The sequence below is a fragment of the Octodon degus genome, unplaced genomic scaffold, assembly GCF_000260255.1.
Source record: "Octodon degus isolate 3935 unplaced genomic scaffold, OctDeg1.0 scaffold00128, whole genome shotgun sequence".
Classification (NCBI taxonomy): Eukaryota; Metazoa; Chordata; class Mammalia; order Rodentia; family Octodontidae; genus Octodon; species Octodon degus.
Window position 1 is genome coordinate 3,235,800 of NW_004524704.1, and position 17,290 is coordinate 3,253,089.

Consider the following 17,290-nt stretch of genomic DNA (forward strand, 5'->3'; position numbering starts at 1 on the left):
TTCTGTAGATGAAGGAACTGCGCAGCTCTGTCTTCAGTCCTCCCTGCGCCCTTGCATGTGCATCCTGGTGCTTGTAGTAACCTGGTTTGGAATTCCTGAGCTCCAGGTTCATGGTAAGGAAGTGCCTGGAGATGTTAGAGACCTGAAATTGAGCATCTTGAAGCTTTGTTACCTTGGTGGGCAAAATGGCATGTGTCTGCTCAGTCACTTCGGCCTGAAAACGGATTTCTGGATGCCCTGTCCCTTCCTACCCCTTTGTGTCCAGTTGTCCTCAGATCTTACGCAGTCAACCCCTCTGCTACGCAGCTGAGTTCAGGCCTCTACATCACAGCCCAGGAATGTTTCCACAGTTTCCGACTGTCTTCTTTTTTGACTCTTATCTGTATCCATTGACTTCCTTGTTCTGCTTCCAAAGTCATCTTCCACATATGAACGTGTGTTTATGCTGTGTGATTTGGCACCTGCCTCTTTCTGTCCTTATTTTGCAAATCTCTAAGATGATGCTGTGCTACTAGAGCATACTTGGAGTTTCTGTGGCTTCCGTGTTTTTCACTCCTACTATTTCTTTGTTGGAAGTGTCACTCCATGGCCCAACCGATCAGAATGGCTCTCTTGTGCCCTGCCTCTGGAGAGTTTTCTCTGATAAACCCTCTTTGACCCCTGTTAGTTCCCTTCCCTCTTGCTTGGCTATTGTGTTGAACTTGGCTCCCTTTTCCTAAGGGCAGAGGTCAGTCTTCTTTTCTCCATTGTTAAATCCAAAAGAAGTATGTGAGAGGTATTTGTTGAACAAATAAATGATAAATAATGAAACACAGAGATAAGGCATTGTGATGGTAGGTCCAGCCAGGTGGGGCAGGGAGCAGGGAGGGTCACAGAAGAGGGGACACTTGAGCCTGGTTTATAGGTCTCTAGTGGCCCTCATCAGCGTACTATGTTCTATAGGACCCAAGAACATTGAATCAGGGCTGTCCCTTGGTCGTCACCATCAGCAGGAGAGTAAAGAGGGCAGTCCTTGTGACCCTTCGCAATCCCCTGGGGCTGTGTCCACCACGGGTCGCTGAGCTGCCTTATGTAACTCAGGAGCACTTTATTCCCCTGCACTCAACTGGGGAGGCAGCCCGGCACCCCAGCACCCCAGTCCTTGGAGGAAAGGAATGAAGAAAGGTTGCTTGCATTTGCATCTTTACTTCTCCTTCAGAGCAGCTTTTCTGGATAGCAGAGAGGTGACCTCAGCAGCCCTAGACAGGAAAGAGCAAAATGAGTCATCTCAGGCCCTAATGAGCTGCATGAGGGACCCTTCCTGAGAGTGGGGGTCAGGTGAGGTCGTACTTTGCCCGGGGTGAATTTTGCCTTGGGGCTCCAGGCGGCACTGGAGCGGAGCGGAGCTAATTTTACCCACAGGAGCTGACTGTGCTGAAAGGCAGGGCTTATGACACTGGCCTTATCATTGTGTCCTGCCCAGAACGCTCCGGAGGTCCAACCCTGTTATGTCTGGGCTGCTTTTTCTGCAGCCTGTTAAACGCAGAAAAAAGATTCCATTAGATGTGCTTATGGGGAAGCAGAATGCTGAGGTGCCCAGACCTTTGGATTGGGTAGAAGGGTCGGGGTTGGACCCGGAGCCCCCCCCCTCCCTTGCTCAGTGGGCTTCTGACCTTTGGCAAGTTTTATATTCTGTCTGAGTCTCAGTGTTCTCTTTATAACATAGTACTCGTGCTTTTGCTGTGTGGTTGTTCCTCAGCTCACACACTCAGTGCCACTTAGTAAGCACTACTGTGTGCAGTCGCCGTTCTACCTGCTTTATTTGTAGTGTCTCCTGATACTGTAAAGCAACCTGTGTTGAAGGTGCTATTTCTGTCCATGTGCTACACAGAAGGAAACCCCTTAGGCCTTGCCTTATGCCACCAGCAGATTTTTTTTTTTTTTTAAATATATTTTAGGGAAGAGTCTACAGGGTGTTCAGGGTCTCACTACTAGATGGGACTCATAGTGGTCCACCTGTTTACAGCCTCCCAAGAGCTGGGATTATAGGCGCATGCCACCATGCCCAGGCCCAATTGCCATCTCAGCACGCCCCGGGCGCGGGACCCGCACCGCAGGCCCGGGGGATCGAACCCCTGGCTCTTGTGCCTGCTTGCAGGCACTTTAATCTGCTGAGCTATTTGGCCAGCCCGTCACCAGCAGAACTTGATGGAGTTGGGCACCAAACCCAGACCAAAGGTTCCAGGTACCGTGCCCCTCACCAGCGGCCCTCACGGCCTTGCAAGGCTAGGACCTTTAGCTTAGTCGGTAGCATGTGCCTGGCGCTTTCCGACGACCCGCTGTGTGTGAAGCCCTGGGCTGCATGCCGAGTGAAGCAGCAGTATGGCAGTGATGCTGATGTGCAGACTTGATGGTGCTTGCCAGTGGAAGCCCAGCGTCTGCAGAGAGGTCCAGTGGGGGTAGGTGTTAGTGTGCGGCCTTGCATGCGCCGGGGGAGGAGGCTGGCTAGTTCTCAGATCTTCACAAGCCCTTCAGTGATGAGGCTTTCTTACCAGTGCTGGCCTACAGATGGGAACTTGAATCCTGGTGGTCCTCTTCCTGTTTTACTCAGTAGATGCAGCAGGTGGAGGCTGTTTGCTCCATCTTTCTGTTGGTTTCTTCTTTTCTCCAGGAACTGCACTGCTTCCCAGAGTTAGCTTTTGTCACTGAACTCAAACTTTTTTCAGTCCATCCCTAACCACCTGGAGGAATCAGTGTTTGTGATAAGCGTGGGTCACCAGTGGAAGGAACAGGTCTGTGTGGTCACCAGGTGCTCATTGAAGGGAAAAGGAAGGGCTGAATTCAGGTTTTTATCGCTGTGCAGCAAATCACCCCCTTGGCTTAGTGGCATGTAACAACTGTGTACTATGCTCAGAGATTTCTCTGGGTCAGGAATTTGGGCAGAGCGAAGGAGATGGCTTTTCTGTGCTGTACAAGGCCGGGAGCCTCAGTGGGAAAATGGGAAAGCAGGGTGCTGCCGGCATTTGAATGCTCGCTTAGAAGTTAGCTAAGAGACCTTTACCAGGCCAGAGCATCTATGTGTGATCTCTGCGTGTGGCCTGGAATTCCCCCAGTGTGGTGTCTGGTTTCAAAGGGCAGACTTTAAAGGGGAGAAGCATGCACGCATGTACACACACATACACACATACACACAAACACACACGTGCGGTGGGGGGAGAGAGACAGAGACAGAGGAGACACAGAGAGGCAGACAGAGAGAAGGAGGTGGGTACAGTAACACTTCACTGTCTTCCACCAGTTGGAATAGTTTCAGACTCACCCAGATTCCAGGGGAGGGAAAATAGATTCTCCATCTGATGTAGCAGCCAAGTTTTGGAACTGCACATATTGCTGGGGTCATGGGGGAAACTGGCGTGGCCCAGGCTCCTTTCAGCCAATGATCAGAGAAGGAGAGGAGCAGATATTCCTGGCATCCTGTGCCCCGGGTACACAGACTACACGGGCCAGTATGTGGTAACCGTGGCTGAGGGGCAATGCTGGAAAACAAATGGGACTCTCAGGAAAAAGTAATTATGCAGTGAGCATGCTTCATTTGGTAGGAATTAGGGCTTCTGCTACATGAGGGTTAAACTACTGTGTGTGCTTCTCATTTGCTTATGACCTGTTACTTATTTTGGGTCTATTGTAAAGTGAAATATTTTTCTTTTCTTCGCAGAGGCAAGAGAGGTCTTGTGTATAGGAAGAGATTCATTTTGGGCAGATAAAAAATAAGACTGAATTTTTCTTCTAGATATCTTTCTGACAGAGTTACATACATCAGATCTCAGTGATCCTTGCATGCCCATGCTTCTTGCAGCACAACTCACAGTAGTGAGCTCTTGGAAATGGCCTATATGTCCAGCAACAGATGAATGGATAACATAATACTTCACACAGTGGAGTATTACTGTGCTATAAAGGAAGGTAAATCTGAGTCATTTATAGGACAATGAGATCATCATGCTAACCAAAGTAAATCAGCCCCAAAGAGCAAAATAAAGGACAGATAATAGGGAGTGGATTTTTCTCAAGGGGAGAGCGAATCAAGACGTGGAGTGCAGGGAAGGAGAGGAGGGAAAGGAAGAAAGTGGGAAGGAGAGGGGTTACGTGCGTGTGCTGGCTCCCCCAGGGAATGCAAACACTGTGCTACTGGCACATACAACATGAGGGTGAAGGGTGAGTGATGGGTGGCGCAGAGAGAGGGAGAAGAGAAGTCGCTAAGGTGTGCTTTGTGTACGGACCGGCTCCCACAAGGAATGTAAACATCAGGTCCTACCAACATATACTACTAAGATGAGATTGAGTTTATTATGACAGTAGCTCCACCCTCTCATGAATCTATCTTGTATGTACTTTTCCCACAGACCACAAAGGTTTGTTTTGTGGGTTGAATCTCCTTTAAGAAAAATGAAAATTAAGCAGATAGCTTGAAATAAAAAAAGGAATAAGACTGAATGATTAGTTAATTGACCTGATTTTTAACCTTCTTGACTCTTGGATGCTTAAGTCCAGGAGAAATCCTGTAATTTAGGTGGGAAGGGCTTAATTTAGGGAGAGAGAGACCCACAAGACCATTGGAAAGGCTGGGAGAGAGGAAGCCAGGAGGTTACCTCTGCAGCTACTGGTTTGAAGTATTTCTCTCTCACCTCCAATGAGGACATGAGGAAGGTGGGGTTAGGAAGCTACTGTGGGGTCCCTCTGCCCTCCGGGTTGGTGCCTGGGCCCTGCGTTGCGAAGGGCATGGCTTTTGGCCTTCTCCCACCCCACAGTGTGCTTTGCAAGCAGAAATAGTAGCAAGAAGATTTCATTTCGCTTCTGCCCTCCAAGTGTCACACAGGTAGCCCTAAGTGCCTCCACTGAAGAGAGGAGAGGAAGATCCTCTCATAGCCTTCCCTCATGGGCCCCTACACCATGAGATATGTGGGGTACATGTTGTGTCCATCGTGTAAATGCTCTTGCATATGAGCTTTGCATTGATGGCTGGTTCAAACCAGCAATTTGCCAAGCAGCTTCATGCACGGTGACCATGACTGCATTTGCTCTTGGGGAGCTCGTGGGGTGGTGATGACTGCAACCAGGTGTTTCTTATGCTGGCTTGTAGGGTCCTGGTGGCCTTTGGCATTGGGTCAGTCTCTGTTCTTTGGGAGTATACAACCTGTGAGTTATCACCTTGGTAGTTGCTGTCTATGGTTTCACTTCTCAAGTCTTCGGGGGAAGAAATGAGGGGGTACAGATAGGTGGGGTGATGAGAGCTCTCATTTTATGGATGAAGAAGCTGTGTTTCATAGGAGGGAAGTGATTGGCCCAGGGTCATGGGGTGAACTGGCCTGGGAACAGCACTGCACCTTAGAGCAGGACTTGCACTGCACGCTGTATGGGGACAGTGCAGTGTGCAGAGGCTCTGTGGCCGCAGGCTGGCGTGTGGCTTCCTGCTCAGCCACTTACTCTACGATTGCAAACTGGGTGTTCTGGGTGTATCTGATAATAAACATTTCAAAAGGCAAGCCATGTGAAAAGCTCTGCAGTTACAAAGAAATACAAAAGCATTTCTTCTTAACACTATATGGATATTTGTGGACCCACCTTGGGGCTAAGGGCAGGTCAGTAAGGACACTGCTGAGTATGCTCCGTCACAGAACCACCGCCAAGGGGTGTGTGTGTGTGTGTGTGTGTGTGTGTGTGTGTGTTGCACAGTGAAGAAAGCTTGCACCTGTCCACCTTTGCTCTGTACTACCCTGTGGCGAGGTGGAGGAAAGGTAGATTGTTTTTACCAGATTTCACAAACCAGGATGTTAAGCTCAGAGAATAAATAGGGAATTTGGGGCTGCTCCGGTGGGGAGTAGAGATGCGAAAACCAACACTTGGATCTGGGCTGATGACGTGGAGCGGTGGATTTGCCAAACTATTTTGTTTTTTACTTTCAACATTCTTGGTGACACCTTATTGAGATAGCCACCACTTCAAGGGACAAACTTTGAGGTTTTTCAAAGATGAACTGTAGAGAATTTGGGACCCAAAATAGGTGTTAGTGATTCTGTGTGGCTGTCCTAGTGTTTGCTCACACTGGACTTGTACATAAGCAGAAAGGCCTGGGCTGCTGCTAGTTATTGAGCATCTCCTTTTCCCAGCATGCACTACCGGCCTTTCCATTTGTGCACATGGATAAATACATGGAGTGGTCATAATACGGCATGTATTGTAGCATTCTTCAGACTCATTAGATAAGTTCCTACTCATCAAAGTGCTATTAATTAAATAGTACAGTACTTTGCATTTTACAGATGACATAAGTAAGGTTTACAGAGGCTAAAAACTTGATTGAGAGAACACAGGTCCCAAATAGATTCTAGTCCAGAGCGTCTTATTTTTGACCTCCTCTGATGAGCCGTATCCATAGCACATATTTCCTGTCTCGCTGGTGAAGATCTAGAGCTGCTTGCTAAGAAGGAGCCATTAGCACGGCTGCAGCAAAGCTGGAAGGGACCTTGAGAAGCTGCAGACTGGTGGTTTCTAAGCTGAGCTGCCCTGAGCCTGGGAGCCTCAGCTAGGGCGCTGGGGTGGAGGTGACAAAGGAGGTGAGAAGGGAGGGCCTGGGGGACTGTAGCCCCATCTTGAAGAGGGTACTGTAGCACTGAGACTTCCACCCTGAAGCTCCTCACTCTGGGGTGCATTGTTAGAAGCACCCCCTTTAACTCACTTTCCCCTCTGAGGCTTTCCGGAACCTGTGGGAGACTCAGGTTCCTCCCCATACCTGATATGCATCTGGCTGTGTCCTCCTTGGACCCTGGACATTGTGTTGAGGTTGGCTCAACTTCTATGCAGAAAAGACTGAAAATAGTGTTGCTTTCCTGGCCCAGTCTTCCAAGACTTCATCTGTGTACATACATGCCATTATTGAGTGTCTACTGTGTACCCGAGGCTGCGAACAAAGGCTTGGCTTCTGTAGTCAGGGATCTGGTGGGGTCTGCTTGTCAGAAGTGTTGCTAACTACTTCTGGTGATAGTTGTTTTTCTATATATGGTTACTGATAGGTTTTTGGTAGCGTCATAGCAGAGAAACAGGCAGAAGGAAAAAGGGAAAGGGGCTTTATATCTTTGAGGACACGGAGAGAATCTGGGGAAGACGAGGAATTCTCTGGATTGAAACAAAAGGAAGCTAAGGCTTTTATGGCCTGTTACCAGGGATGGAGTTTGAAGGGGATGTTTAAATATACATGAGGAGCTGATTGGGGTCTTCCCTGAGGTGGTAGGAAAGGTGAAAGAAACTGCACCCTGGGCTGAGTTGGAGAAGAAGTGGGAGGTGGTCGCTGGGAAGATAAGCTGTTGTTTTAAGGGCTTCAGCCATATTAGATGACCACCATAATAATTCAGCAATTCATACCAGGGCCAGAACCTGTCAGTTACTAGGCATGCTTGTTTCGTGAAGAGGATTTCATCTAATGCAAGTGAAATGAAAAGAATCTGGATAGTGGGAAGAAGACAGAGTGTTGACTTGACTTGCAAGGGGCCTCTTTTGCACTGTGAATTGGTTCATCCTGGCCTCTTGCATTACTATCTCTGTCTGGATCTGTCCATCCACTTTTCCATTAAGCCATTGTTTCCTCATCTGTCATACAGTTATTGCTGTAGTTACTGCTGGGGTTATATGAGATGCTCTATGTAACCTTCCTAGTATAATACCTGGCACAGGGTAAATAGCCATGAAATTACAGTGATTACTGCTATTTGTCAGTGAAGAACCAAAGGGCTTATTCTGTTTTTTGTAAACTTATCAATAGTATCATTGAAACTTTATTTCTCAAAAAGAAAGAAACCTCACCCCACTTTTAGTTTTGAAATAGAATATAATCACCTTTGCCTACAGTAAGTTGTTATCAATTGACCTTTTTGAGTTGTCAGTGTTTCTCTCCACCTATCTTTGCACCTCTCTCACTCACAGCCTGCAAATCTTGTTAGTGGGGGGCTGTTTGTTTGCTGTTTTCTGGCCATATTTCCTGGACATCTCCTTGCCCAGGTTTGTATCCTTCCTCCTGCCTGGACTTCCCTTTGGCCCTCGTCCTGGCCCTTGCATCGTGCACTTTTAATTCGCATCCCCAAAGTCTAGGGTGGCCATCGAGAGGAAGTCAGGGAACTTGTGGTGTTGCCACAGCCTGCCCTCTGCTACAGTCCGCCTCTCCCGCAGCAGGCTTGGATGCTCCCTGGCTTGTCTGCATCTCTGGCCTTGCTGTGGCCTCTCCTGAGATGCAGACACATGCACACAGTAGGTGTTCACACACTTGGGAATGACTGCATTGAATGCTTTTCCAGATGTTCAGCACTAGAAAGCAAATGGTGAAACACAAACCAGAAAACTGGCATCCTCCAGGTGTGCGCTCAGCGTCAGCCTTGGGATTTCTGGGGAAGAAGCGCCCAGCCAGAAATGGCAGGGATGCCGAGGTTTTCTGTAGGCGTGGAGGAAAATCCCGTTCATCAGTGGGGCTGGGAGAGATCCGAAAGTAGCCATCCCAGGATTTGCTTTCCAAGGAATCGTGGGGACCCCTCAGGTCCCAGGAATCCTGGGGGCCCTCCAGGGCGATGTGCGGAGAGAGCCCGGATGTTAGCCAGCTTCCTCTGCAGTGCATGCTCAGCCTGCTGCTTAGGTTACCAGATTTCCAGCTTCAGCCTCTACGAGCTGGGCCGGGAGGTTTAAGGGATTGGAGATTTACTATCATTTTGGTCTCTGCAACTTGCACTATCTCGTGCCCTTGATTAATTCATGCTTGGGTGCCTCCTCAGTACTCTCTGGTAAATAGCTCCTTACCGTGCATTTATTTCCCCATGGACTTATTACAGAGCGATCTGAGTTTGTGCGTCTAACAACTCCTCCAAGGAAAATATTGAAGGCCACGTTTCTGGAACTTTGAATCTCAGGGTTCTGGAAGTGTTTCTATTACCTCCTTTTGGCCTAGCGTTTGCGTTTAGTGGGAAGGGGAGATTTTGTTGTGAGTCCTATACACATGTGCCTTGGAGTTTGTAAGTCTGACAGCCGCTGCTGAGCTTTGAACTGCAAGAGTGAGCGGCATCCAGCCCCAGCCCCACAGAGCAGCGGATGCTCCTTGAATTTCTAGAGCCTAACATTTCTTCATCTTACGGATGACCTCGGCATTCCTCATTCCTTGTGTTTGTAATGGAGTGCAGTCATTTACAAGTAATCACACAATAATCCCTTACATTTTATACTGCCTTCCTCTTTTCCAGAGGGCTTTCACTCCCATTATCTCATTTGATCCTCGTAACTGCTCTGAGAGGGTGGCAGAGGTGCTATTTTAATCTTTAATTTTCAGGTGTAGAAACTGAGATTTAGAAAAGTTCAACAGTTAGATGCCAAGCAGTGAGCATGGGACAACGTTGAAACTGGGACTTTTTTGACTTCTTTCTTTTGGTCTGAACTCATAATATACTTATTTTCCAAACCTCGGCTTTCCTCCCAGCCAATGGAGTGTGTGTAGTACTGTCCCCAGAAATAGTTCTTAGTAAGGATTAAATGAGACTGTCTGGAAAAGCGTTTAGTGTATGGTAGGGCACACATCTGATGGGAAGCAAAAATGAATTGAAGTAGTGGGTTAGAACTTGTTTTTTTTTTGGCGGAACTGGGGATTGAACTCAGATCCTTGCATTTGCCAGTTAAGCGCTTATCCTACTGAGCCATCTCTCTGGCCCCTCGTTAGAACTTTGGAAGAAAAGAACATCTTTCATTTCTAAACAAAACTAAAAATACCCTGTTCAGAGTTTTTAGCAATCGTAGGCTTCCAACACTGTGTTTAGCAAATTGAATCCACTGCCCTGCTTCGTTATTCTTAAAACTGCTTTGTAAGGCCCTCTTTTCCCATAGAACACTCTCTCTCTGTCTGTGTCTATCTCTGGTCAGTCTTTGTCTCTGTCTCTGTCTCTCTGTCTCTGTCTGTCTCTGTCTCTCTCTGTCCCCTTCTCTCCCTTGGATCAGCCCTGTATCCTGGAGGTACTTTTAAGTCTGGCAAGACCTCAGTGCACGGGCAGTGCACTGTGGAGAGGTAGAGCTGCAGAGCTGGCTTTGAAGGCCAGTCTTCTTTAGTTTCACACTGCACAAACACATCTGCCTGGGTTTTATAGGGCACATCTTGTGAGTCTGCATGGCCACCATTACAGATGTTGAATGGGTTGCTTAGCAATAGCACATTGGAAAAACCCAAAAGGAATGGATTTCAAGTTGGCAGCAAATACAGGAGGAGTGAGCAGTCGATGTGTTCAGGAGAACAGTGGGCATGACTGAGGGCTGAGGTCTTGAATAGCTTTGTCTCTGTACTCATGGTCAACTCACCTACAAGAATTCCAAACCAGTGAAACAACACTGGTTGACATATGGTCTGAAGAAGCAGAGTGAGGTCAGGGAGCCAGGATTTGGTACCATACAAGGAAGAATTTCCTGGTGGAAAGCCAGAATGGGCAGCTGTAGGAGGTAATGGTTTCTGCTCTCTGGGGTAGGGCTCCAAGCAGTCAAGCATTGGGCCAGGGGTTCTCAGTGGCCATGAGGAAGACGGACACACAGACATGAGGAAGTGAACCATCCTTTTGTAGGCAAGGAATCTGACCTCCAGATAGTGGAGAAATGGGGAGAAAAAGTAAACTCTTGCATTCCGATTTTCATCTCTCTCCTGACACTCACCCTGTGGACCCTGATCTTGTAAGCTCTCAGGCTATCCCTAGGCAACTGTTTTCCATGAAGTCTCTCTTTCCTCCTCGGAGGTTCCCCCATGGGATGCTGGTGGGAGCTGTGTTGGTGAAAGGAGGGGGAGGAGCATCTCTTTCTCTCCTCTGCCTCTTTTGGATCTTCTGAGAAAGTTGCGGTGGCAAGAACAATTCATTGAATTCTGGTTCTGGTGTGTGGTGGAAGGTTTTTGACCCTGTTTCCTTACTTATATGAATAGTCATTTGTATCTATGTTCATTTATTAAACGTGCACTAAATAGGGTATATTTGCTTGTGGTGTGTTTGTTAAAATGCAAAACAACATAAGTGTGCAGCTGACTATACAGCATGTAGAACAAGTAGAACCTGCTGTTAGCGTATGTGCAGAGTTGGATCATTTTTGACTGTACACAGTTTCTCCATGAGAAAATGTAGACTGCAGGAGGAGAGCTGACTGAGGCAGCCTCTTCTCGAGGGATTTGGGTTCAGGTTTTGGGTCCCTTCACTCCATGTGCAGAGCTGTTTGTGGTCTGAATCCTCCCTGGGATGAGGACAAGCAACCTCAAGGTTGGAGCGCAAGAGCCAGGAACTGGGAGATGACTCTAAGGAAGGGCTCACCTAACACCCGCCCACCCCCCAACTATCTTCCATGAAGTATCTCTTTCCTCTGCTGAGTGTTGCCTGGGAAGGAAGCTGTAAGAGCTGGGGATACTGGAAGACTCTCTGTGGTGGTGAAAGAATGAGGAGTATTCCTTACTACCTGCTTCCTCCTTCCTAGGCCTTCTGAGAAGGAACTAGACCGTTCTGTGACACAGAACCACCAGATAGCCATGCATGGCAGTTGGATTCCCTTTTCTGAGCAGACCCCTGTGCCTCACAACTCCACTTCCCCACAACTCTCTTCTCTCTTTCTTTCTCCTTTCATTCAGTTTGGAGTCATTTTTAGACCGTGTTCCTTCCGGGTCTGCTTCTTTGACTCAGCTTAGTCATCCAGCATTCACAGAACCTCAGGGTGAGAATTAATTTCACAAATTAAACTGGGAAGTTCACCCAGCTCCCATCCACAACGGTGCTCAGCTGGGAGTCTGGTTTTATTCTGCATTTTCAAGTCAGGTGCCGGACCACGTTTCCAGGAGGACCCCTGGCCCAAGAGTCAAACTGGTTATTGTATTTCAGACTGCTGCATTTTCAATTGTCCATTCCACAGGTGAACCTAAGACCTGCACACCAGTGGTTTCTGAGGTAGGGCAGGGGTGGCTTGTTCCCATTACAGAATAGTATGGCCCTGCTGAGGCTCCACTTCTGTGAGATAATAATTTACTCCCAGTAAGGAATTCTGTCTTCGGTCGGGCATGCTCTACTGGCAAGTGCCAGAGTAGAGAAGGACGAATTTTCTGACATCCTCTAGCCTGCTTCTCCATATTTGGCAATGTTTACCCACCACACTGATCTATTGGAGAAGAAGGAGGTGACTCAGGGTTTAGGAGAAGCAGGATTTGAATTCTTGTTTCCAGAGACAAAGTTGCCCCCTCCCCCTGCTGCTGCCCTTGCCCTGCCCCCTCCATTCCTTTGCCCCTTGCTCTGGAGGTTGAGGAGGAGCCAATGTCTCAGCTCTGTTTCCCTCGGGCTTCAGGGCCACCGCTTTGCTGTGTCCTGTAGGAGGACTGCAGGAGGGCGTGTGAGGGAGTGAGGGAGCCCTCAAGGCCGTGGCTGTGGGCCTGACCTCACGTAAGTACATCAAGATTGCCCAGTGAGTGGCATTCCTGGTTGCAGACCCAGGGCTCGCTTGCTTGGTGATGGGAGATTTGTTGGGCGGCACACTGACTGCTTCAATTTGGGGATGGAGTGCGGCTGTCCCAGGGGAGACTGCTCACAGTGAGACTCAGAAATGGATCTGCCCGAGGGAAAGATCTATTTGTATATAAAAAAACAGGAGACAGATATTTCCTGCTACCAGAGGCCTAATTTGAGTTGGGCAGAAAGATAATTTGGGAGCGTCATCTTCCTGGTGACCAGGGTTCGATTGAAAAGCCAAAGGAGGCTTCTGTAGACACCTGGGGGAAGGGAGGCTTTACCTTGTAAAGCAGAGTTATGGTGAGAATTAAGAGAATGCCACATGTCAGCATATGGCGCTTGGGTGGCGGCCACCCCATGGGATACATATCTTGCATGCAGGACATTGTGCATTTTAGATGAGTTATTAGAGTCACGAAGAGTCTGAGAGATGATTCGGTTTCATCTCTCTGTGACTCCTGAGGAGCAGGGGTCCCAGGGAGCAGGGCTCCCTTACACTGAAGAGGACTGGCTAGTTAGGTAGGATTAGAACCTAGCACTTGGCTGGTTCTTTCGCTTTCTACCAGCCTTACATAGGCAAGTCAGGTGAATGTCCATTTTGTAGAGTAGGGGGCCTGGAGATGCTGGACTCATCTCCATCTATGGGAGTAGCTGGTGGCAGGCGGGCTAGATCCTGCTGCTCCCAGTTCAGACGTCTTTCAGCCTGTGGCATGGGCTCCCGTGCTTGAATTTGTTATTGTCTGATTATTATATTTTATTGTTTTTCTATTTTTATCTTTTAAAGGGCAAAAAAAGTAAACAAAACCATTAGAAACAATACAGAATTCCACTAAACCAAATGACAGAACTTCAACAATGCTTGTTATGTTGCGTATTGTTGTCTTCAAATCAGTTGCTCAGATTACTAAATATAAGCATGCAAAGTGGGCCAAAAATTAAAAAAGAGAGAAAAAATTAAAGCATTCAGAGCTCCTTTCAATAGGTTGTTGCTTTGCATTTCATCTCTTTCTCCTTTTCCTTCCTGGCTTTCCAGTAGCTTTCTTTTCTTTCGGTCATATGATTGTTGTTTAACTGTGACCTTCTGGTTTCCTCTGCTGCTTATCTCTTTTTCTTTCCTGAAAGGGGAGGACAGCTTGTCCAGAAGGCAGAACTCAGCAGCGTAGACTTTTTATTCCTGATTCATCTCTGGCGGTGACTACTGATGCACAGGCCTTGAAAGAAATCAAGCAGGGCTTTCTGTCTGGGTCTCTGTGGCTATTTGTGAAGCTGTAAGAGCTGGGGAGTATTATTCTTATTCAAAAGTGAACCCTGATTCTGTCTAGACTCGACACACACACACACACACACACACACACACACACACTCACACCTGCACACACAGACACGCATGCACACACACACCTACACAATTTTGGTCAGCTTTGATGTAACCAAAGGAAGACAGAGAGTAAGAGGGCACCTTCCTCCATGACCTTGAGATGCTGCAGAGCCATCATCAGCAGATGTTGGACGTAGGATCAGTTTCTGATCGGCTTAGGGCTTCCCTTTGTCCCCTCAGGGAGGAGGCACAGCTTTTGGAGGAAGCACTTTGATGCCAGTGGCTTTAGGTGGCAAAGGCCTCAGAGCAGGAATTGCTCTGAGATCCACATTTGTTCCAGCCTGTGGCCAGACGAGGGCAAGCAGCTGTGGAGAGTAGGAGGAAGGAACTTGCCTGGCTTCCAGGCATTGCATGCAGGATGTCACCTCCTTGGGTCCCCTGGAGTGGGGCAGGGATTTTAGCTCTGCAGTGAGGTGAGAGGAGGCTGCCTTGAAAAGGGGAGACTTGGGGTGTTTTCCTGTTATGATGCAGAGAGGCAAGGGCACTAGGAAGTCAGCACTGGGGATACCAGCAGGAAGACTGATATCAATAGTAGGGACAACTGCCATGGTCGATTACCGACTGGGTGCCTTGCATTGGACTGGACACTCAGGATATTGAGTCACAGCCGCCTGTGAATGGACCCAAGTGGTTTGGCTTCTGAGTGTTTGGAATCAGGATCCAGTGGACAGCAGACAGTGTGGTAAGATGGTGCTGCTTGGCTGGGTGGTAACATGTCCCCTCTCTCTGCTGTGACAGTTCAAGGCACTGAGTGTTCCTGGGGATTCTGCACAGATATTTTGCTTTGTTTTTATATTGGCCTCTGGGAAGCTCAGCCAAATTTAAAGCCTGCCTCTGGCAAATGGTGTGAAGCTTTGGGCTCCTACGTCTGGATCCGTGCTCTGCTGCCCTGCCATAGTCTTCCTACCCGTCTTACCTTCCTTGCTATTGTTCCATCTTTCTCTCTTATGTTGAACATCATGGACCGATTGCTTTTTTTTTTTTTTTTTCTTTTTTTATGTATTTGGTACAGGGTCTCACTACTTAGTTTGGACTCCTAGTGATCCTCCTGTTTTCAGCCTCCCCAGTGCTGTAATTACAGGCCTGTGCAACCACACCTAGTCTCGGTGGCTGGCTCATGGCGCCCAGGGGCAGAGCTGGTGTGGCCTGGGCTGCTGGGGATGGAACCCTTGTCCTTGCCTTTGCCTAAGCAGGTGCTTAGTCCTCTGAGCTATCTTGCTGGCCCAAGCTCACGCATTTAGTAGGTTAGTGCGGGCCCGCGGTTTCATGTTTCATCAGAAAATTTGGATCTTTTCTGGAGGAAGGCAGAACATGGAAATGAATGGTGCAGGCTGGGTGCTGTGTTCCTGGAGCCCTTGGGGGCCGGTGGAGCACGTTTCTGACTGGACCTCCTCCTCGCTCAGTGTTGCCCATAGGCTCCTTCTTAGGTCTCCCTGGTCTTGCCCAAGATAAGGGTGCCTTGGGCACAGTGGCCCTAGTGCTGCACGGTGTTAATTGCCCCCATGCTTCTGCAGGGCAGGTGCTGTGCCAATTTTACCCAAGAGACCAGTAAAGGCCTAACAGTGTCAATCCCTGCTCAAGTCCTAGCACACTTTAGTACCTGGGACCCCAAGACGGTGGTCGCTGTGTGGACTGTGTTCCCCGAGGTTGCTGAGGCTTCTTCCGTCGGTGTTGTGCTTAACTAATTTTATAAATCTTTATTTTTTTAAATAAATTTTTAAAAAACTTCTTAAAAAAAAGTTTAAAGGGAATTAAAAAATAGTAAGGAAGCTCATTACATATGATGCAAAATTTCACTAAGCAAAATGCTAGGAATTCAGCGGTGATTGCTTTATGTGTTGTCTTCAAATCGCTGTTCAGATTTCCAGATATAAGCATGCAACACAGGTAAAAAAACTATAAAAAATTAGAAAGGAGAGAAAAAAAATTAAGTATTAACTGCCCCTTTCAGTAGACCAGCAGAAATCAGCAGAACTATGACCGGGACAATGAGCTGTCCTGTGTGTATGCATATATTTTTTTCCCCTTTCTCTCATCCCAGTTGTTCCCTCCTTTGGAGCAGTTTCTTTCCCTTTTGTTGTATCCGTTGTACCTAATAAATCTTTATTGAGTCCCCACTTGTGTGCCCGGGACCGATCTGGGCAGCATCACAGCGCCCGGTTTAGAGGACAGGCAGGAACCCGCAAACCTGTGGTCTCTCCGAGCTCACACTCCAGCAGGCGTGTCGGGAGGCCGTGAGACATGCACGTGGAAGTCTGGCCGGCCGTCCCTCCAGAGGGTTCCCAGGGGCGCAGGCGGTGTGGGGTGGGGCGCTGAGAGCTGCCTGCAGCCAGGACAGTCCCGCAAAGCATCTCGGTCCATGAAAGCGCTGCAGGCCTTGCGGTGGCAGTGAGCTCTGTCTCAGGAACACAAGGCTGCCTGGGAAGACGCAGGGGAGTGGAGCCAGGGAGGCTGGGGGCACTCAGCAGGCGGGAGAGCCAAGCCCAGGTAGGACGGGCTCCATCCCAGCTAAGTGCCAGGCGTCTCTCTGGTTGCTGTGGGCAGGGGCCTTCATTGCGAGGCCCGGTCCAGAGCAGAAGCAGAGAGCAGCTGGGTGTGGTGGCTCCTCCCGGAATCCCAGTTCCCGGGAGGCTGAGGCAGGAGGATTGCAAACTCAAGCCTGGTTTGGGCGGGTTAGGAGTGATTTAGAGACATTTTCTCAAAGTAAGAAACGTAGCTTAGGGGCGCAGAGGTCCTTGGGGAGGATTGCAAAGGCGGGCTGCACAGGGTCGGTGGGTTGGGGCGCGCTTTGCAGGGATCCTGTGTAGGATGTCAGGCGAGATTTCTTTCAGAGAAACATCAGCCGAGAGTGACCCAGAGGGGGTGAAAACCGGTGCCTCAAGGCCACACAGTGGAGCAGCTGCAGTTCCCAACCTAGAGAGGGTGCGCGCTCTGCTTGCTTTGGTTTCTAACCTAGAGCTTTGGGCCAAGGGGCTGGGGCAGTGGCTTCCTGCTTCTGACTTCCTGCTGAGAGCTGCTGGAATGCCCGAGTAAGCCCGGCAGAATGCGCAGCTTCCTTTGCTTTCCCTGGGTGTTTTTATAAGGCATTCTTTCCCACCAAGCATATGGAACTTTCTGAGTGATGTTGACTTTATGGGCCATATTTAATATATTAGTTTTTCTTTCTCTCTTTCTTTTCCTTCTCCTCTCCTCCCCTTTCTCTTGCCTCCCCTCCCCTCTCTTCTCTTTCTATTCCCCCTTCTCTCCTCCCCGCTCCCCTTTTTCCCCTCCCCCTCGTCCCTCTTTTCCCTTCCCTCCCTTCCCCCTCCATTTCCTTCCCCCTCTCTTCCCTTTTCGCCCCTCCCCTCCCCCTCCCTCCCCCTCGTCCCTCTTTTCCCTTCCCCCTCCATTTCCTTCC

General features: G+C 48.8%; 1 protein-coding gene across 5 annotated transcripts in view; it reads left to right on the top strand.

The window, feature by feature from the left end:
* Nucleotides 1-17,290, top strand: part of Lpp (LIM domain containing preferred translocation partner in lipoma) — a 658,136-nt gene that overhangs the window by 42,784 nt on the left and 598,062 nt on the right. The window contains exon 1 of one of the 5 annotated variants that reach the window (XM_023700941.1): nt 12,246-12,449. The exons of the other annotated variants lie outside the window; for them this stretch is intronic. The gene's annotated coding sequence lies outside the window, so the exon portion shown is untranslated. Of the gene's footprint in view, nt 1-12,245; nt 12,450-17,290 lie in introns of those variants that run through there. 5 annotated transcript variants of the gene reach the window in all.